The sequence below is a fragment of the Hypanus sabinus genome, chromosome 9, assembly GCF_030144855.1.
Source record: "Hypanus sabinus isolate sHypSab1 chromosome 9, sHypSab1.hap1, whole genome shotgun sequence".
Lineage (NCBI taxonomy): Eukaryota > Metazoa > Chordata > Chondrichthyes > Myliobatiformes > Dasyatidae > Hypanus > Hypanus sabinus.
Window position 1 is genome coordinate 147,211,173 of NC_082714.1, and position 17,976 is coordinate 147,229,148.

Below are 17,976 nucleotides of genomic sequence, written 5' to 3' on the forward strand. Positions count from 1 at the left end.
CTGAATTCTGTTTGGAGTTACAAATTGGACATTACTGTTACATTTGCCTTCTTTGCATTATTTGTCCATTGGAGTTATGTTTTAAAATGAATGATCAGACAATTGTCTACATTAACGATTATCGGTAGTGGCACTAAACAGGACTTAAGTGAATTTGGTTCAGGGTTTTTAAAACTCTGAATCCCTTTCTAATTTTTTCCAGTTTTTCCAGAATTTATTGATACTTGATAGATTACAACATTTGCACCACCAAGCAGCAAACAGATTCTGTCTCAGAACAGAAAATGCTTCAAGTAGTTCAAATGGCTCTGTTTATTATCAGAGAAAGTATACAGTGTACAACCTGAAATACTTGTCTTCACAGACATCCGTGAAGAACACCAAAAGAATGAAAAGCATTAGAACCCCAAAGCCCGCTTTCCCCCCTCCCCTGCGCAAGCAGCAGAAAGCAACAATGCAACAACTGCCCCACTCCCCCCTAGACCGTTAACAAAAAGTGTCAGTGCCTACCACCCACTCAGCAACAGCAAAGCACTCAGAGAGAGACAACAAAAATTATTGTTTATCCGACACTTGGACATGTCACAGTCTCTCTCTCTCTCTCTCCACAAAGACTCATCTGCAAAAGGAGAGGCTGTTATGATACGACAATCTGCTGCTTCACTTTTCCATACATACACAGCAGCAAAATCCTGATGCTCCCTCTTCCACGACTTCTCAGTCAGCGACACTGGCCATCCACAGGGCCACATCTTCCAAGCTGTGCCTGGAGAATGTCGGAAAACAGACAGCCGACGAGCTCCGGGAACGGGAAGTCATCTGCTGTAAAAAAAATCACAGTTTGAGTGCCACTTGCAGATCAGGACCTCGACATAACTCCAGCCACCTTAAAAAAAGAAACATAAAGAGACGTCAAAGAGAGGAATTTAAACTTTCTATACTACCCTGGTTTTTGCCAATGACATGACCCTTGAGTACTTCTCAGAAGGGCATGTCCAAAACATCAAGGTCTTAGAGAGTTTGTGCAAGAAAACAATTTTGCAGCAATTGTTTAGCTTGTCACACGAGACAGTCAGCCATTCTTGTTTGGCACGTGGTGTCAAGATTGGTCTTTTAGATTAACCGGGTCACAATATGAACGTTCCTGACTCGACCCTTGTTTTTTACGAGGCCGAGTGGCTAGCTTGCGCTCAACCTGGCACAGGTGGAAAGCGTTCCCGGGGGCGGGGGAGGGAGGCGCGACCGGGTTCGAACTTGGGAGCCTTCACTTCTGAAGTCCACCAGCCGGCATTGCAGTAATAAACTCAACAGATGGAGCAGGAGTCTTCTTTGGGCTGGGCTAAAACCATCCTAAACAGTTGAGATTTTTAAACTGACATTATCCCTTAATTCATTATTTCCTATTTTTAAATGAATCCTCACAAAATGTTTTAATTAAGCTTGACAAAACTTAATATTTAAGAGAATGTAAGAGGAGATGGAAGACTGATCTCAAACCTCAGCAGCTCTGTGGCTATACCCTACTCATGGGGAAGTCTTCGGGAGTAAACCCTAAGGCAACTCTATGTTGAATTCAATGCTGACAGGCGACTCCTGGTGCCCGACTGTATCAGTCTCTACCGTTCTTCCAGATTCCACAACTGCGTGGAGAGGGAGAGGCTGCTACATGGGCAACAGCTTGCTCTTCGCATCATACTGCCCTAGCTTGCATATCATGTAACATCCATGGTCAAACTTGACACTCGGAAGGCCTCAAGAATTTGAGAGAAGCTTGGGTAAGTACATGGATGCCAGGGGTATGGAGTCCAATGGTCCAGATGTGGGTCAAAGGGACTAGGCCGACTAACAGCTTGGCTCAAACTGGACAGGCCGATGGGCCTGTTTTTGTTCTGCAGTGTTCTATGACTCTTTGACTTCATCAAGAAGTATCTATACTGCCCCAGCTGTGAGAAAAACAGGCATCATTATTCCAGGACTGGGGATGATAATGTGGATTGCGAAAGTGGAAACTGGATCCCCCTGTCTATCATTGTGAAGCATGGAGAATTTTTTAAAAAATCATCTGCCAGATTGGAGTTTCCGATTTGTGGGTATCAATATTGATAAAGCTTGTTGAGAAATATAGTATGTTAGCTTCCCTTAATGCCACATGTCATATAGAGAATCATGAGGCCAGTAAGGCCAAGGTCATTATGAGGAGGAACAATTAGAGGGATGTTGTATTTGACTGTTGGAGTGGACGAGGTGATCAAGTGATTGGAACTCAGTGTTTAAAGAATCCAATCGGTGAATAAGGGATCTTATGCCCTTTAAACTGTCTGAATATATTACAGCCCTACTCTTGCAGTCAAACTTATATCCAGTAAGGAACACATTGGCCTTGGCCAGACCCAGTTTAGATAGGTCACATGGAAGATGTGGGTTAGCAAGGTATTCGCCTCAGTGAAAAAACAGTGAATATTCAGATAATATGGTTCCATGTTATATACATGGGATGGAGTGGCTGATTTTATTCTTTTCAAAGAACAACTTTTTTTTAAACATCAAGCAGGATTTGCTTGGATCCCAGATGTCATTATTGTCAAAGACAGATGTGGTGTTGGCTGTCTCATTTCACTTTGAAAACAACTTTTTCTGGGCAGTTTTTATCAAATCTAATAAGTACAGACACTTGGAATCAATCATAGATGACAATCTTGACATTACTGTTGTCCAATTCTTTGGTTTTATTGATGCAGTGGGCTATCATTTTCAGAAAACTTGAGAATATTGGATTTTTAATGTATCTACAAAGGTACAAAACTTTATTTCATGGGCCACCACACTTACTGCTTTTTTCGGAATGAATAAACATTAAGTATTTAATGGACTGTTTTATATTTTTAGGTTATGCTATGTTAGTGTTTTATGTGTTACTTTTAACTTTTATATCTTATTCTTGCAATTTTATTTTTCATTTTAAACATAGAACATAGAAATCTACTGCACATTACAGGCCCTTCATCCCACAATGTTGTGCTGACCATGTAACCTACTCTAGAAACTGCCTAGAATTACACTACCGCAGAGCCTATTATGTTAAAATGGCAACTGATATCTCAAATAATTCAAAACCCTAGCTTTTTATTTTTGGGCAGCAATCTAACTGGTGTGATTCTTAATTTATCTCTTGGCTAGTATGGCAGCTATGCGAACAAGCCAATGCCACTGCTGGAAACCAAACAAGGGCAGTTATCTTGTATAACATGCCCTCTGATCAGACCAACAATAACGTTCAAAACAGTCAAAGAAAATGTATTCGATCCTTTATTAGCAACTAGCAAAACATACAACCTTGAAGCGATGAAAGTTATTAAGCAAAACTAGTGACATTAAATGTACTTAAGCGATTTCAAATGTAATTAAGTAGTCAACAAAAGATATGACATCCGCTGATCCTCAGCTCTAAACTGAGAACAAAGTATGAATATGTAACTAAACCCTTCACTTTTACCATGCCCCCACCCATATGACTACCTACCATAGTAAACATAATTAACGCACAACACAGAATACAATGCAGTTAGAAAACTGGCTCCTTCAGCTGGTTTAAGTATCTCCTTAAATAGGTCCTTTTATTTTAGAGAGCAGACAACTTATTTAAAAAGTCGAAATAAGGTTAAGTAATCTTGTCCCAGATATTAGCAAAAGGCGTCATCAAAATTCACAGTTCAAAGTAAATTTATTATCAAAGTACATACATGTTACCATGTACCATTTAGTTTCTTGTATGCAATCACATTAAGTACAAGAAACAGAACCAATGAAAGACGACACCCAACAGGATAGATAAACAGCCAATGTACAAAAGACAAGAGACTCTGCAAAAAAATAATAAGCAATAAATATGGAGAACATGAAATGAAGAGCCCTTGAAGAGAGTTCATAGGTTGTGGGAACAGTTCAGTGATTTTTCAAGAGAAGTTGTGTGAAGTTACCCTTCTGGTTCAAAAGCCTGATGTTTGAGGAGTAATATCTATTTGTGAACCTTGTGGTGTGAGTCTCCTGTACCCCCTTCCTGATGGCAGCAGTGAGAAAAGAGTATAGCCAAGATGCCCTCCATCTAATTAGTGAATGGATGAACATGATTCCCAGTTTCCCTATCTCCCATCTAGTGAACAATAGCCAAGGGAATGAGCTTGGCGGAATCAGTGGGGAAAGACAACCCTGTTGAGCTTGACTGGCATTATGAAGGGACATGAGACATGCAAAATTGGAGGCTCCCCTGGACTGTTGGTGAAATTCCACTACCTTGACTGTTTTCTCACTGACCCAGTGTGACAAGTCTGAGAGACTCTTGCTTCTAGTCAGATTAGGTCCAAAACTACAGATTGCTATCCACACCAGGATGGACTGCAAGATTAACAAGAAGATTTCTAAGAATAAAGATTTTGTCGTTACTTCGAAGTGTTCAGAATATTGCACAAGAATTGGCTGCCAGTTATATTCACCCCTGTAAGTGTCAGTAGAACCGTAGAGTTACTCATTCCAACTTGCCTTTGCTAACCAAGTTGCCCATCCTAAACAAATCCCATTTGCTCATTTTGACCCATATCCTTATAAACCTTTCCTATTCAGGTACCTGTCTAAATGGCTTTTAAATATACTTTACCTGCCTCAATCACTTTCTCTGGCAGTTCATTCCATATATTGACCACCTTTAAAAGTTGTGAGAAATTTATGCCCTCCTGTTCTCAACTCCCCAACCCTGGGAATAAGACTGAGTCCATTCACCCTATTTAGCCCAGCCTAGCCCAGCAACCCAACTATTTAACACTAGCTAAAATCACAGGATAATTTACAATGATCAATTATCCCACTAACCGGTATCTCTTTGGACTGTGGGAGGAAATCCACAGTAACAGGAGTGATGCACCATCAATAACTCTCGGAGACGGGAGGTGAACGATAGGCTTTTATTAGCAGCAAAAAGGAGCACGGCATCTCGGAGACTGAGGGAGGAGCAGTGCCTCCAATCGCCTTTATACAGGGGTCTGTGGGAGCAGCCACAGGTGCAGTCAGCAGGGGGGGGGGGGGGGTGTTCAGACAGGTATACATAGTTTACCACACAGGGAGAACATAAAAACTCCTTACATTTGGTGTCAGAATTGAACTCCAGAATGTCTCAAGGTGTAAAGGCGTCACAATTCCGTGGCGTAAAAGAGGTGTTATTTTTATAGTGATTAGAAGATTATATCAAAGAACATTTAGATGAAGGCCTCCATAACACTGGAAAATACAATTGCTTGGTATTTCTGAAAATCATGGTAGGTTCACATAGAGTTCTGGGTGCACTTAGATGGTGGATGAAATAAAACAAAGCACTTCAACGTTGCTTTGCACCTAAAGACACAAAAGAAGAGTGCAGGAGACAGGCTAAGTGTGCAATTAGGTTACTTGTGTAATGAATAAATATATAACTGGACTCAATACCAGAACAGAGCACAATGAGGCTCCCTGAAGAATCATGCCTCTGATTTACTTTGGAGTTCTTTCAGGCATAACAACCAAATTTACACTTTTAATACCCAACTCTAATCTCAATCTGTATGTGGATAATAAATCATCCTAGTTGTAGGAATGCATACTTAACTTTCCAGACTTCCTAGGTAGCTTGTAGATCTTCCATTGTTTGTTTTAGCTTAACTTATTTAAGGCCTACAGGGAGCTCGTGTGAAAATGAAAGCTCAGGAACTGGTATCTAGAGCCAACTGTGTGAGAAGAATGAATTAATCATAAAGCTGAAATATCAAAGACTAGAAATTTTACTGTGGTTCACTTTTCAACACATATCTTGGGCTGCTACAGCACATGCCCAAAGCAGGGGACCTGAGAATGGTCAAATATTGGACCTCCCACCTCAATGCAATAAAAAAGGTGAATATGCTGGCACTTGACACCTCCAGAAACATACAAAATGTTGGGAGGAACTAAAGAGTTCGGGCAGATCCTATAGAAATGAATAACTTACCTACTGCCCATTAAGCTGCTGGTGTTTAGGGCAGCAATGAAGGTCCTCCATTTCTGACTGTGTCTTCATTGCTGTTTTTGTAACAATTTTTTTTACCCCTGAACCTGAAGGATGAGTGCACCACTCTTTGTCTGGCCTCTACCCTTTGACCTGTTTGGCATGGGCGACCCTGCCAAAAGCCCAACCACAAGGCCCTGAATCTTGTCAATAGACAATAGACAATAGGTGCAGAAGTAGACCGTTCGGCCCCTCGAGTCTGCACCGCCATTCTGAGAGCATGGCTGATCATTCACTATCAATACCCAGTCCCTGCCTTGTCCCCATATCCCTTGATTCCCCTATCCATCAGATATCTATCTAGCTCCTTCTTGAAAGCATCCAAAGAATTGGCCTCCACCGTCTTCCGAGGCAGTGCATTCCAAACCTCCACAACTCTCTGGGAGAAGAAGCTCTTCCTCAACTCTGTTTTAAATAACTGACCTCTTATTCTCAATCCATGCCCTCTGGTACTTGGACTCTCCCAACATCTGGAACATATTTCCTGCCTCAATCCTATCAAATCCTTTAATTATCTTAAACGTTTCAATCAGATCCCCTCTCAATCTCCTCAATTCCAGCTTGTACAAGCCCAATCTCTCCAATCTCTCTGCGTAAGACAGCCCTGCCATCCCAGGAATCAATCTAGTGAATCTATGCTGCACTTCCTCAATTGCCAGAATGTCCTTCCTTAAACCAGGAGACCAAAACTGTACACAATATTCCAGGTATGGTCTCACCAGGGCCCTGTACAAATGCAAAAGGACATCCTTGCTCTTGTACTCAATTCCCCTTGTAACAAAGGCCAACATTTCATTTGCCCTCTTCACTGCCTGTTGCACATGCTCATTCACCTTCATTGACTGGTGAACTAGGACTCCTAGGTCTCTTTGCATTTCTCCCTTACCTAACTCTACACCATTCAGACAATACTCTGCCCTCTTGTTTCTGCTTCCAAAGTGGATAACTTCACATTTATTCACATTGCATGACATCTGCCAAGTATCTGCCCACTCACCCAACCTATCCAAGTCTCCCTGTATTCTCCTAACGTCCTCTTCGCATGTCACACCGCCACCCAGTTTAGTATTGTCAGCAAACTTGCTGATATAGTTTTCAATGCCCTCATCTAAATCGTTGACATAAATCGTAAAGAGCTGTGGTCCTAATACAGAGCCCTGTGGTACCCCACTAGTCACCTCCAGCCAGTCCAAGAAACATCCATTCACTGCTACCCTTTGCTTTCTATCTGCTCTCTGGGTCACTGAGGCATGCAAGCCTCCAAACTTTTAGACAAGGTTGTTCTGGTCCTCTTGGAGGACGGAAATGAATTAAAGAGTTGACAGTTTGGGCTGAGACTCTTCATCAAAACTGGAAAGGAAGGGGGAAGAAGCCATAGTGAGAAGGTGGGTGAAAGGGAAGGAGTACAAGCTAGAAGGTGATAGATGAAGCCAGATGCAATGGATAAGGGAGCATGGAGTAAGAAGCTGGGTGGTGATAGATGGAAAAGGTAAAAGGCTGGAGAAGAAGGAATCTGATAGGAGAGGAGAGTGAATCAAGGGAAAAAGGAGGAGGGGCACCATGTGGACTTGAGAAGGGAAGTGCTAAGAAAGTTCCAGATTCCTTGGGATCCTTGCTGAAAACTGAGTACTTGCAACATAGAGAAACCACAAAGCCCTGAATGGAACAATTCAAACACAAGGAAATCTGCAGATGCTGGAAGTTCAAGCAACACACACAAAATGCTGGTGGAACGCAGCAGGCCAGGCAGCATGTAGGAAGAAGTACAGTCGACGTTTCAGGCCGAGACCCCTTGTCAGGACTAACTGAAAGAAAAGATAGTAAGAGATTTGAAATTGGGAGGGGGAGATCCGAATTAATAGGAGAAGACAGGAGGGGGAAGGATGAAGCTAAGAGCTGGAAAGTTGATTGGCAAAAGGGATACAGAGCTGGAGAAGGGAAAGGATCATGGGACAGGAGGCCTAGGGAGAAAGAAAGGGGGAGGGGTGCACCAGAGGGAGATGGAGAACAGGCAAGGAGTGATTGTGAGAGGGGCAGAGAGAGGGAAAAAAGAGAAAAAAGGGAAAGATAATAAATAAACAAGCAGACAAATAAATAAAGGGATGGGTTAAGAAGGGGAGGAGGGGCATTAATGGAAGTTAGTGAAATCAATGTTCATGCCATCAGGTTGGAGGCTATCCAGACGGAATATAAGGTGTTGTTCCTCCAACCTGAGTATGGCTTCATCTTGACAGAAGAGGAGGCCATGGATAGATCAGAATGGGAATGGGACGTGGAATTAATGTGTGGCCACTGGGAGACCCTGCTTTCTCTGGCGGACAGAGCGCAGGTATTCAGTGAAATGGTCTCCCAGTCTGCATCAGGTCTCACCAATATATAAAAGGCCACACTGGGAGCACCGGACACAGTATACCACACCAGCCGACTCACAGGTGAAGTGTCGCCTCACCTGGAAGGACTGTCTGGGGCCCTGAATGGTGGTGAGGGAGGAGGTGTAGGGGCAGGTGTCGCACTTGTTCCGCTTACAAGGATAAGTGCCAGGGGGGAGATCAGTGGGAAGGGATGCGGGCCGAATGGACAAGTGAGTCGAATAAGGAGCGATCCCTGCGGAAAGCAGAAAGGGGGGGGGGGGGTGGAGGGAAAGATTTGCTTAGCGGTGGGATCCCATTGGAGGTGGCGGAAGTTATGGAGAATTATATGTTGGGCCCGGAGGCTGGTGGGGTTGTAGGTGAGGACAAGGGAACCCTAATCCTAGTGGGGTGGCGGGAGAATGGAGTGAGAGCAGAGTTGATGATGGAGGAAGGGAAGCCTCTTTGTTTAAAAAAGGAAGACATCTCCTTCATCCTGGAATGAAAAACCTCATCCTGAGAGCAGATGCGGCGGAGATGGAGGAATTGTGAGAAGGGGATGGCATTTTTGCAAGAGACAGGACAAGAAGAGAAATAGTCCAGGTAGCTGTGAGAATCCTAAACACAAAATACTCTGCAGATGCTGAGGTCAAAGCAACACGCACAACACGCTGGAGGAACAGCAGGTCGGGCAGCATCCGTGGACTCAAACAGTCAACGTTTCAGGCCGAGACCCTTCGTCAGGACTGAAGAGGGAGGGGGCAGGAGTCCTATAAAGAAGGTGAGGGGAAGGTGGGAAGGAGAACGCTGGTAGTTGCCAGGTGAGAAACCAGTAAGGGGAAAGATCAAGGGGTGGGGGAGGGGATAGGCAGGAAAGATGAAGAAGGAATGTAAGGGGAAAACACTATGGATGGAGCAGAGGTGCTCAACGAAGTGGTCCCCCAATCTGTGTTGGGTCTCGCCGATGTAGAGTAGACTATCCCTCTTCCCACCCTGCCACATGCAAAAATGCTATTCCCTATTCCCAGTTCCTCCGTCTCCGCCGCATCTGCTCCCAGAATGAGTCTTGCTGTTCCAGGACATCTCAAATGTCCTCTTTCTTTAAAGATCGTGATTTCCCTTCTGCCATCATTAATGATGCCCTCACCACCATACCTCCATTTCCTGCACTTAAGTCCTCACCCCATCCTTCCATCACCACAACAGGGACCGAGTTCCCCTTGTCCTCACCTACTACCCCACCAGCCTCCAGGTCCAGTATATTACCCTCTGCAACTTCCGCCACCTTCAACAGGACCCCACCACTAAGCATATCTTTCCCTCTCTACCCCTCTCTGCTTTCCACAGGGATGGTTCCCTCCATGACTCCCTTGTCCACATATCTCTCCCCACAGATCTCCCACCTGGCACAACCCTGCAAGCAGAAGTGCTACACCTGTCCCTACACCTCCTCTCTTACATCATTCAAGGGCCCCAAACAGTCCTTCCAGGTGAGGCAACATTCCACTTGTGAGTCTGTTGGGGTCATCTATTGCATCTGGTGCGGCCTCCTCTACGTTGGCGAGACCTGATGCAGATTGGGGGAAATCGCTTCATCAAGCACCTCCGCTCCATCCGCCACAACAGACAGGATCTCCCGGTTGCCACCCACGTCAACTCTGCTTCACATTCTCATTCGGATATGTCCATACATGGCCTCCTCTACTGCCATGATGAGGCCAAACTCAGGTTGGAGGAGCAACACCTCATACACCGTCTGGGTAGTCTCCAACCTCTTGGCATGAACATTGAATTCTCCAACTTCCAGTAATTCCATCCCCCTCCCTTCCCCCATCCCAGTTTCACTCTGCCTCCTCCTCCAACTGCCTATCACCTCCCTCATAGTACCACCTTCTTCTACTACCCATAGTGCTGTCCCCTTACATTCCTTCTTCACCTTTCCTGCCTATCCCCTCCCTGATCCCCTCCCCCACCCTTGATCTTTCCTCTTTCTGGTTTTTCACCTGGCTCCTCCCAGCCTTCACAAAGTATACTGCAGATGCTGTGGTCAAGTCAAGACGTACAAACAAGCTGGATGAACTCAGCAGGTTGGGCAGCATCTGTTGAAAGAAGCAGTCAACGTTTCGGGCCGAGACCCTTCGTCAGGACTAAAGAAGGAGGGGGCAGGGGCCCTATAAAGAAGGTTGGGGAGAGGGTGGAAAACCAATCAGAGGAAAGATCAAGGGGTGGGGGAGGGGAAGCAGGGAAGGGATAGGCAGGAGAGGTGAAGAAGGAATCTAAGGGGAAAGCACTATAGGTAGTAGAAGAAAGTAGAGTCATGAGAGGTGATAGGCAGCTAGAAGAGGAGACAGAGTGAAGGTGGGATGGGGGAAGGGAGAGGGAGGGAATTACCAGGTTGGAGAATTCGATGTTCATATCAAGGGGCTGGAGACTACCCAGATGGTATATGAGATTTATGAACATCAAGTTCTCCAGTTTCAGGTAATTCCCTCCCTTTCCCTTCCTCCATCCCACCTTCACTCTATCTCCTCTTCTAGCTGCCTATCACCTCTCATGACTCTACCTTCTTCTACTACCCATAGTGCTTTCCCCTTAGATTCCTTCTTCACCTCTCCTGCCTATCCCCTTCCTGCTTCCCCTCCCCCACCCCTTGATCTTTCCTCTGATTGGTTTTCCACCCTCCACCTTCTTTATAGGGCCCCTGCCCCTCCCTCTTCAGTCCTGACGAAAGGACTCGGCCCGAAACGTTGACTGTTCGTGTCCACAGATGCTGCCTGACCTGCTGAGTTCCTCCAGTGTGTTGTACGTGTGGCTGTGAGAGTCTGTAGGCTTATAGTAGATGTCAGTAGATAAGCCGTCTCCAGAGATGGAGGCAGAAAGATCAAGAAAGGGGAGGGAGGTGTCAGAAATGGACCAGGTAAATTTAAGGGCAGGGTGAAAGTTGGAGGCAAAGTTAATGAAGTCAATGAGCTCAGCATGCGTGCAGGAGGCAACACCAATGCAGTCGTCGATGTAGTGAAGGAAAAGTGGGGGACAGATACCAGTATATGCTTGGAACATGGACTGTTCCACAGAGCCAACAAAATGGCAGACATAGCTGGGACCCATACAGGTGCCCATGGCTACACCTTTAGTTTGGAAAAAGTGGGAGGAGCTAAAGGAGAAATTGTTAAGAGGAAGGACTAATTCTACTAGACGGAGGAGAGTGGTGGTAGAGGGGAACTGGTTAAGTCTGAAGGTTTTCCTTCACTGCATCGATGACTTTTTCAGGACATTTCCAGTCCTGTCACCTCAGAAGTCAATCTTGAGATGAACCTTCGCTGCATTCCTACAATGGAAAATCTCTTTTCATGAGGTAAGGAAACCTAAATTTTACTTGTTACTCAAATTTTACTGTCACCAGGCTGCCTAATTGTGTTAAGGCAGCCTTGTTCCTGTACCGGAAACCTCCTGTAATTACTGCCTGCATTAAATTTACCTCCTTAACTGGGCCTGCATATTTGCTTTCTGAAACTGATACACTTATAGATCTCTTCATACATTAATATTTCCCTATCCATCTCTATTTAAGTAATACACTATTTTTGCATCTCCTACCAATGTGGAATACTTCACAGTCATCCACATTATACTATTTCTGTCAATGGACTTCCTGAAAATCTATTGGTCCTCCTTTCTGTTCTATCAGCTACATCCCCAATAAAATCTAGACTTGGATTATCAAACGGAATTTCCCAGTCATACCCACATTGCCATAAATTTAACAATGCCATCGTATCTCTAAATCCATGTGTGCAAGAAGTCCAAAGTCTCTGATTAATACCTTGCCTGCAAGATGACACTTCTAGTCCAAAAATCCTTCAGCTAAGATGTTTTTGCTCAAGTGAAGAGCTTTTCAAATATTTAAATTAAAAATGTACTTTCCATTCAATGATCATTCTAATTTAAATTCTCAGCTGTATTATTCGCATCGTGATACTCATTTTTTCTTCATTTCTCTTAAATTTCCTCAATGTTTTACCATTTCATGGGTGATTTGCTTTGCTTACTTTACTTAACAAAGTGCACTTTAACTTATATTATGTGGTTTTCTGTTTCATTCTCCACCCAAGTTTCCATCACATCTGTTCGTGATTGTTGTATAGATCTTAGGCTTCATCTCCCGGTTAACATCAAATGGAGATTTTCCTTGTTGTAAACAGCATACATTGGTGGTATTTTTGTCTGTTGTTACTTTTTTTAAGTTAAAAATTTGTAAAGATCCTGTTGAGACGCACCATATTTCATTATATTTTTTGAAATGTTCCCTGAGGAATGATTATTTACAACTGCCGGGAAGTTGTCCAATAATAGTGTCTCAGTACAAAAGAGCAATGGCACTAGATTTCCTCCAATCATTCTTCCCTTTATAACATCAGTGTTATAAAACCAGCAAGGAACAAGATGCCTTTTTATAATTGAATAGTGCACAGTAGCAATATTCTTATTCCTCATGGTCTAGATTTCTTAACTTTGCTAATTTTGGGCAAAACAGATAAAAGAAAGTGTCTTGGAATAAAACAAAGTAAATTGCTCTTCTTCCTTATGTTTGGGACACAAAAAAATTATGATGAATATTGCAGGAATAAGACCTTAAAGACATTGAAGCAGAATTAGTTCATTTGGCCCATCAACTCTGTTCCACCATTTCATCATGGCTAATCCAGTTCCCTCTCGATCCCATTCTCCTGCCTTCTCTCCATCACCTTTCACACCCTGAATTATCAAAAATCTGTCAACCTCCATTTTAAATACATTCAATAAATTGGCATCCACAGCCACATGTGGCAATGAATTTCACAGATTCAACACCTTCTGGCTGAAGAAATTATGCCTCATCTCCATTCTAAATGAATGTCCCTCTAATCTGAGGTTGTGTCCTCTGGTCCTAGACTCCTCAACAATAGAAAACATCCACTCCACATCCACTCTATCTAGGCCTTTCAACATTCAATAGGCTTCAATGAGATCCCATTTCATTCTTCTAAGTTCCAGTGAGTGCAGGCCCAGAGGGTATTCTATTGGAGAAACCAAAGACAAATCACCTTTAGACAAAATAACAAGTATGGCTGAAACCTCCGAAAACCCTTCAGGTGAAAGTTGTGTAAAGCAATATGCAGCTGGTGAACAATTGGAAAAAGACACGTCGTTAACCTGGATGCAGAATTTGCCACAGATCTTGAACAATTTTCTTCAGTGAAATTCTACAAGATAATGTCTCTGCCATAACCAGTCATGAGCCAGGAACTATTTTTTAACTCAATTTGAAAAGGTGACATTGGGCGTCAATTGTGTTTTGATTTTGCTCCATTTCAAAGACAAAGTCAGAATCAAAGTTAACTTATGATCAAAGTACAGTACATATATTGTATGTCACCATATTCTACCTTGAGATTGATTTTCTTGCAGGCATTTACAGGAAAATAAAGAGATAAAAAACACCAGATAAAAATTCCAGAGAAACAGACAAAATGCTGGAGGAACTCAGCAGGTCAGGCAGCATCTAAGGAAGGTGTTGTGTATTTAATAATTAAGTAATATTTGTGTAATCTTGTGTACGTATATGTGTGTGTATATATATATAGATATAGATTAAGCATGCTTATTTGTTTAAATAATTAGTTATGGATTATATGTAAAAATACATGAATTGCATATGTCATCTCACTAACACATGATATGTGCATCCTCGCTTAAAGTAAAGACAATGTTACACCTGCATTTTGGACTCCCATGTCTTTCTTTGAATTACTTTTGAATGTTTGGAAGTTACATAACAGAGAGGAATAAAGGGGCAATAATTTGGGCCAAGACCCTTCATTAAGTCTCCTAAAAATGAAATATAATTTATGAAAATCATACACAAAGTCTGACAAACAACCAATGTGAAAAAGAAGAAAATTTGTGCAAATAGAAGAACAAAACATGGGTTAACTTGACAGAAAGGAGCACTTTCAAATGAGTTACATGGGGCCCAGAAATCACCTACAACTAAGCCTATTGCCTAAATTGAATATAGCTCATAAACTCTGAGGTGGGATGAAATGAGGATGACAAACAACAAATACGGAATTTAAGCAAATTAGTGTATTTCTTTCTCAAAAAAGGCAGATTTAAAGATTCTACGATGGTTTAAAAAATTTGATATACATCCTCAAGTGATTTGTTACTACGTCTCCATAGAAAATGTTGATTTTTAATTTTTTTATTTAACTAGCTTTTTTTGAGAAAATGGGAATTTTGTTAGGACAATTGATCCATTTTTTGTAAAAGGTGTTTCCCTATGGCAATCAGCATTAATTACTCAATCTTAATTGCTGTTAAACTGAGGCATTTATTTACTTACTTATTTGCTGAGCTACAGTGTGATACAAACCCTTCCAGTCCTTTGAACTGTGCCGCCCCCCAACCCACCTATTTAATTACAGCCTAAAACATGGGACAATTTACAATGAACAATTAACCTTCCAACCGGTACATCTTTGGACTGTGGGAGGAAACTGGAGCACCCAGAGGAAACCCACACGGTCATGAGGAGAACGTACAAACTCCTTACAGACAGCGGTGGGAAAAAATCTTAGAGCAAGAATTTATTTTCATGGAAGTACTGTACTGAACTTTTTTTATGATTAATAGTTTTAGGGTCACCAACATAGGCACCCCAGAATTTAATTAACTAAATTTAAATTTGAACCAGGAAAATCAGTCCAACCCTCTGAAATACAAGCTCTGTATGAGATTACAGCTCTATGCCAACTCCACAATTTGTATCACTGTTTGTCAAAATATTCCCTGAAGGCTCTTTAATCTGAAACATAGACTTTACTTTATTTCACAAATGCTATCTGAAATGCAGACAGCTTCCAAAATTTCCAGTATTTGTACTCCTCTGATTTTCAATAACATGCTCACAACTGTGTCACTAATTTGCAGACCTCATTCCAGGGACTCAAAGCCAAAAGCTAGGCTGAAGCTTCGCTGCGATACTAAAAGGATTCTATATTGACAGTGAACCATTGAATTAAGTCCTCTATCTGCTCTCCAAGGGCAAAATATCTTGATCTCCTTCCTGTAATGGGGTGACTGGAATTGCGCAAAATACTCCAAGAGCAGCCTAGTGTAAGTTTTATAGAGCAACAACATGATCTCCTTGCTCTTATACAATGCCTCAACCAATGGAAGCCAGCATACCATACGCCATCTTTATCCCCCTATCTTCTTGCATGGTTACTTTCAGACAATTGTGGACTTGGATCCCAAGACCCTCTGTATGTCAGGGAGATTGAGGGAAATGGATGGGCTAAGTCTTTTCAGCACAGGGTGAGTGGCACGTACCTGTAATGGGCTGCCAGAGGTATTATTTCTATTCTGATTAATTATTCTTATAATTTTGTAAGCTTCCATCAGGTTTTCCCTCAGCTTCTCATGCTCCCAAGAAAAGAACACATAGGCAGAAGACATTAAGTGTAACTTTGCATTCTGTCCAGCAGAGCAGACTTTGTGATCAAAGGACCTTTCTCTGTACTGTATATGTACAGTACATGTAAGTTGCTACAAAAAGGAAGGATGGGAGTTTTGTTCAATTTTGATGGGTTAATATCATACTTTTCAGTAACCATTCAAAAATCTGATGGTGGAGGGGAAAGGTTCAAAGGTTCAATTTAATGTCAGAGAAATGAATACAATATACAGCCTGAAATGCTTTTTCTTCACAAAACTTCCACAAAAACAGACAAGTGCTCCAAGGAACGAATGACAGTTAAACCTGAGAACCCCAAAGGTCCCTCCACCCCAGCTCCCCTTCCCACACATAAGCTGCAGTGAGCAGCAACCCCCCCCCCCCAAAACCCATTCCTGTATCTCTTTCTGGATGGAATAAGCTGTTTCTGAAACTTTGATCTTCTTTGGGCCTCTGTATCTCCTCCTTGATGGTAGTAGTGAGAAGAAATCATTTCCTGGTTGGTGTGAATCTTTAATTATGGTTGCTGCCTTTTTGACGCATCACCCTTTTGAAGATGTCCCCAACAGCAGGGAGACTAACTCCTATGATGAAGTTGTCTCTGTTTACAGCCCTTTGCAGCTTTTTCAGTCCTGTGTAATAGAGCCTTCACACCAGTTAGAATACTCTCCACAGTGCATCTGGAGAAATTTGCTGGAATTTTTGGTGACATGCAAAATCTCCTTGTGAGGAGAGTCCTTGATGAGGATTGTTTGGACCCAAATGCTGGAGTATCAGAAGCAGGAATTGAGACACGATATCAAACTGAATGGAGAACTGAGGACCAAACAAACACCAGATTATATCACCAGCAGGCTTACGATCGAGAACCGAACCTCCATTCAGGTGCTAATTAAATACTCAATTCCTGGCACCAAAACCTGATTGCCAATTAGTGGACCATCCGGAACCCTTAAAGGGGCCATGCCAACTATCCGCACTCTGGAGAGCTAGAGTGCTTAAATCCCAGAAGCTGGTGCAGTTGGGAAGGTTTCATGACAGACCTCCTTCGACATTCCAGGCCACCGATACCTTCTCTTAATGAACTCGAGGGCCCTGGCAATCCCTCGGTGAGAAGTCGATCTGGATGCATATACCCATTGAAGAACCTGAGAGCAGAAAGGACTAGGAACGAACAGCTGACCTGGAAGGCTATTCTGAGGAACCTCCCCATGTGCCCAGACCTTGCCAACAAGTGTGTCGATTCCCCAATGAACTGGCACTATCACATTGACTTCGGGCAAAATGGTGGTTTGCTGCTCCTCTCTTTCGGGTTTATCAAAATGACAGGAAAGGCATCTGGCTTCCAATTCTTTGACCCCAGTCGATAGGTCAGGACAAAATTAAAGCAGTTACGAAAAGGAGACCATCTGACCTGTGTCAGTCTCTTGGCCTCCTGATTATAAGTCAGGTTCTTGTGGTCTGTCCATAAACTAAAGGGTTCTTGGCTCCATCAAGCCAGTGATGCCATTCCTCCAGAGCCAACTTGACTGTGAGCAGCTCTCTACTTCCAATGTTGTAGTTCAATATCAGAAAGAATACACGCAGGTGCAGTTTATTGTCTGAAGGTGTCCGTTGAGACAGTCCGACATCCAAGGCACCCACCTCCACGATGAAGTGAGTGTCCAGGTTAAATGCAACCAAAACAGGAGCTGTCGTGCAAAAGCAGCCTCTGCTTCAGTAGTCCAAACAAAAAGGTCTATGGATCTCTTGGTTAGTGCTGTCAGCTGAGCTGAAGTTTCTGATGAACTTTCGGCAAAAGCTGTCAAATCCCAGGACTTGTTGGACTTGTTTCACACTGGAGGTTGTGGCCAATCTCTGACTGCCTGCATCTTACTGGGGTCCATCTTGAGATTGCCATTAGAGATGATGAAACCCAAAAATGAAAAAGTAGTTTTCAAGCTTAACGTAAAGTCCATAATCAAGAAACCCCTTTAGGATATCTCTAGCTGAGTAACATGCTCCTCTATGGATTTCAAGAAAATAGAATGTCGTCCAAGTAGACAACAGCTTACTTATGGAGA